General features: G+C 46.7%; 2 long non-coding RNA genes across 2 annotated transcripts in view; one reads left to right on the plus strand and one right to left on the minus strand.

Annotated features, from left to right (window-relative positions):
* LOC111827947 overlaps window positions 1–3745 on the minus strand; it is a 4573-nt gene extending 828 nt beyond the window's left edge. The window contains exon 1 of the long non-coding RNA XR_002831693.1: window positions 3653–3745. This is a non-coding gene — a long non-coding RNA (uncharacterized LOC111827947). The remainder of the gene's footprint in view (window positions 1–3652) is intronic.
* LOC106698869 overlaps window positions 1–4139 on the plus strand; it is a 6865-nt gene extending 2726 nt beyond the window's left edge. Inside the window, exons 3-5 of the long non-coding RNA XR_001350259.2 lie at window positions 2056–2154; window positions 3562–3775; window positions 3991–4139. This is a non-coding gene — a long non-coding RNA (uncharacterized LOC106698869). The remainder of the gene's footprint in view (window positions 1–2055; window positions 2155–3561; window positions 3776–3990) is intronic.
* The last annotated feature ends 427 nt before the right edge of the window (window positions 4140–4566 follow it).

The following is a 4566-nucleotide window of genomic DNA, read 5'->3' on the forward strand; positions in this document are numbered from 1 at the left end:
AGTTCGATTCCTGGTCAGGGCACATGCCTGGATTTCGGGCTCGCCTCTAGCAGTGTGGGGTGTGCAGGAGGCAGCCGATCCATGATTCTGTCTCATCATTGATGTTTCTCTCTCTCTCTCACTCTCCCTTCCTCTCCGAAATCACTAAAAATATATTTAAAAATAAAATGAAGAGCAACAGAGCTATCTGGTTTCTGGAACGTGAACTGGATGGCTTGGTACAAGTCCCCTGTTCACTGTATTTCTTTGCTCCACAAGTTTCCAGGGATGTTCCCCTAGTCCAGCAGTTCTCAACCTGTGGGTCGCGACCCCTTTGGGGGTCGAACGACCCTTTCACAGGGGTCGCCTAAGACCATCGGAAAACACATATATAATTAATATTGTTTTTGTGATTAATCACTATGCTTTAATTATGTTCAATTTATAACAATGAAAATACATCCTGCATATCAGATATTTACATTATGATTCATAACAGTAGCAAAATTACAGTTATGAAGTAGCAACGAAAATAATTTTATGGTTGGGGGTCACCACAACATGAGGAGCTGTATTAAAGGGTCGCGGCATTAGGAAGGTTGAGAACCACTGCTTAGTCAGTTATAGTTCTTACTTATAGAGGGCCAGTGGCAGCCTGCCCACGCATTAACTGACATAGCCCCATCCTCGCACCAGACTTGGAGCCAGACCAGAGCCCTGGCCATGGTCTCCTAGGCTCTCATACTTGAGTGTTGTGACCTTTGCTCAATCACTTTACTTTCAAGCTTTGTGAAAAGAGGGGATTGCATGGTTCTTAGAGTCTTCCAGATTGGGTACCTAAAGTTCTACTCTAGAAAGCTGACTGTGTTCATTAATACCTTGTAATTTCATTCCTTTCCTAAGAATTACTACTCAGTTCTCATCTCTGAGCCTTTCTTGCAGGGAACCGCTCCTTTTACACAATGGAGAAAGCTGTCCTGGACTCCCCCCTTTTATTCACCTTTTCTCAGAGCTCTAAGGGACGGTGTTGAGAGACAGCTCAGCAAGCTGGGCCTTTGGCTTTTCTATCATGGGGTTTGGATGCATACGCGCACGCATGCACTCATATGCATGTAAATTAGAGGGGTATGGGCCTTGGGCCTCTGTGTTGTTCCCACTATTTGTTTTGAACAGATGAGGTCTGGATTTGAAGGGTCACATGACCAGAACTACAAAACCTGGGTCTTTAGGTTGGAGGTTCCCCACCAGGGGTCAGGGTCAGGGTTAGGGTTAGGGTTAGGGCTACCATTCGATGTGTCCCTCTCACCTCACCTCACTCTGTGCCCCTCACCGCCCACCACCCCCACTTGAATTCTAGTGAAAAGTTAAAATAAATGCCAGAACACCCTAGAAGAAAAAGGGAGGATGCACTAAAAGGCCGGCTGTGTGACGCAGCTGTTTTGCCCTGGGGATAGACATGAGTGAGGCTGTTGGGACAGCCAGTGTCGCCTGGGCCTCAAGCTTGTTTTAGCTGCAAAATGCATGGCCGGGGCTGTCATGGGGTTCACAGCTACGGTTTCTTCATATCAGCTTCTCCGTTTGAAGCATCCCAGAGTTTGGATTTTGATTACTCTGATGAACTTATCATCAAATGCTTTTTTTTTTCTTTTAGAGAAAATTTTTATGAGTTTATTTGAGCCAAACTGACAACATGTGCTGGGGAATGAGATCTCAAATGTTCCTCAAAATGCATTTTATAATTTTTTAAAAACCATATTTATATGACAATTTCTACAAATCTTCCTTTTGCATTACCCCATTTAATCCTTCCCTCAACAGGAAGTAGGAAGGGCAGAAAAATGTTGTTCCCACTATTTTTTTTTCAACAGATGAGGTCTGGATTTGAAGGGTCACATGACCAGAACTAAACCCTGGGTCTCCAGGTTGCGGTTCCCCACCCCAGGTCAGGGTTAGGGTTAGGGCTAGGGCTACCAGTTGATGTGTCTCTCTCACATTGATGTTTTTTTCTCTCTCTCCCCACTCCTCTCTCTCTTCCATCTCTCTCTTCCCCTCCTCCCTCCCTTCTACTCTCTCCAGAAATCAATGGAAAAAAATACGCTAGGGTGAGGATTAAAAAAAAAAGAAAAGAAACATCTTCAACCATTTTCCTAATTCAAACCACTGCGAAACCATCAGGTAATCCTGCATATACCATCTTTACTGATAGAAAGAAAGATCAACTCAGTCCCTCTCTTATTGTTATAGGGTCTGGATTCATCTTTATTCATGCAAGATGGCCAGTGAGGACAGTGGGGAGGTGGGCTTTGGAATCTGAGGGACATTGGTACTAACTAGTGAAGTGAGGCCACCACCCCACCTGCAACAGCTTAGCTTTCTGGGTATCGAAGCAAAGACATAGAGAAACCCTGGGTTAGGGTGTGGGCAGCTGAGGGCAGGGGCCTAGCAGAGCATCCTCTCTAAGTGTACCGCTGCAGCCCAATTCCTGGGGGGTGTGGGGGTGTGTGTGAGGGGGTAGAAGAGGGGGTAGATCCTGCCTCAGGCTCTGTCTGCAGCACACTGCTCTAAGGTAGTCAGGCCCCAATTGTGTTTAAGTCTTTAAAGAGGCTCAGGGATTCTTTAAAGCAGCACGCTTAATTGTTGTCTGTAATTGAGGTGACATATGCCCCAGAGGCATGTACTGAGGTCCAATGGAAGAGATGGTTTTGTAAAAATTGGTGTTAATTAATTAAAGAAGGCAGTGGCACGGGGCTGTGAGTTAGTGCCAGACTTCGTAACCCTAAACCAGCCAACCCACCCAACCGGCCTCACCACCTGAGGAACAATCCCCAAGTTCACCAAGGTGGGGTGGGAGACCTGGGATGCAGGGCAGGAAGCGGGGACTGAAAGGAAGAAAGGTGGGGCTCAGGGAACCCTCTCTTAGTTTTCATGACCCCCCCAAAAGGCTTGGCTCCTGAGAACTGTTTGGCCACCACCCTAAGACGTGTTGCGGGCTAGGAAACTGCAGTAAAGGGAAGGCAAAATCAAAGGAGGGAGGTGAGATTGTGGGCGAGGGGCAGCGAAGGGAGGAGAAAGGTGCAGAGCTGGCGTCTGGGCTGGGAGGGGGAGCTGTTGGCAGGAGTGAAGCATGATGGAGCCACTCAGGTAGAAACTGGGAAGATTCCAGGGTGGAAAGGACCCTGTGGGCGGAGCTCAGGGGAGATAGGACGCGGGTGTGGGGGCGGCAACATGGTGCCTGGGGCCTCTGGCATTCAGTGGAGGTATTAATTAAACCCCTGACCTGAGGTCTTTAGCGGAGCTGTGGCAGCCTTTCATAGGCGCTGGGTTCAGAACAATCACAACAATAATAATAACAATTAACCATAATGAGACCTTATCTGCAGTAAGTTGTTTCTAGGGCTTTGTAGGCATTAAGTCATTAGTTCCCCAGGCCCCGGAGGGCCACCTTTTTTCTAGAAGTCTTGGAGGTGCAAGAGGATTCAGTTCGGCCTGCTGCCATTGGCTGGGCGGGTGCGTTCACTGACAGAGCCGTAAAACCCAGGGTTTCTTCGGGCTTCATAAACTGTTATAATCTTTTGCATTTAGAAAATAGTGCTTAAAAGGGCTAAGTTCAGAAATGTGGAAATCGGCCACCACAAGTATCTACACAACTTTGATGTGAAAACTCAAGTCCTACCTGAGACGGAGCCACGTGCTGCATCAGAGTGGCCTGGAGATGACCATGAAGTGACCATGTTTGTGAAGCTAGCTGGAAGGATTGAGCCCTGGCCTGAAAATAGGGTACATGGAAGGACTTCAGGTATCCATCGCCACCCTCCTACCCCCTCCTCACCCCCCGACCAAGAAGGGAAATTTAGAAGGAGGGGTTCAGGGAAGTAAAAAGAGGAGGGTCATTCTAGAATGGCAGTCACATGGGATGGAGTCTGGGAGCCAAAGTCTCCCGCGAACCCCAGTGCCAACAGTTACTAGCCTTGCAGATTTCAACTGTTCTTGCGTTTGTGTTTCCTGTAACAGTGGTTCCTGCAAACTTTACACATTCGATTCAAAATCACACTGTCACCTGCATCTCAAAGATGATGAAAGTCTTCATCATTATCCTAGTCAATATCAAAGACAACATTGTATAGCACCTTTTTTTAAAAAAAAGATTTCATTGTATTTAAACAGATGGGCAGGTGAGGTCCAGAGCAGGAACTGAGCTTGTCTGAATCTTAGAGTTGGGCAGCAGAAAGATCTCTGTCAGGGCTGAAGAGCCATCACCATTCATGACAGTGAAATAAGAGGGACCAGTCCTCATTGTTCTGAAACCCGCCATCTCTCTAGAGCCAGAGCCGGCCTTCCTTCCCTGGGTTACTACTGTACAAAGAAAGTTACCTGTAAGAAGGTACTGGGGTTTTCAGGGCTTGAATACCAGTCAACCTTGTAGATTGCATCAAAGAGTAATCTGGTTAACAAAGTAGTACTAAAAATATTGTAACATTTGAGACAGACTCAAGTTATTCATGGTTTATCTGAAATTCTAATTTAACTGGATGTCTTGTATTTTATCTGGCACCACTACCTGCAGGTAAAACCACCAGGAGATTCATA

This window comes from Myotis lucifugus, unplaced genomic scaffold, assembly GCF_000147115.1.
Source record: "Myotis lucifugus unplaced genomic scaffold, Myoluc2.0 scaffold_254, whole genome shotgun sequence".
In the NCBI taxonomy this organism is placed as follows: Eukaryota; Metazoa; Chordata; class Mammalia; order Chiroptera; family Vespertilionidae; genus Myotis; species Myotis lucifugus.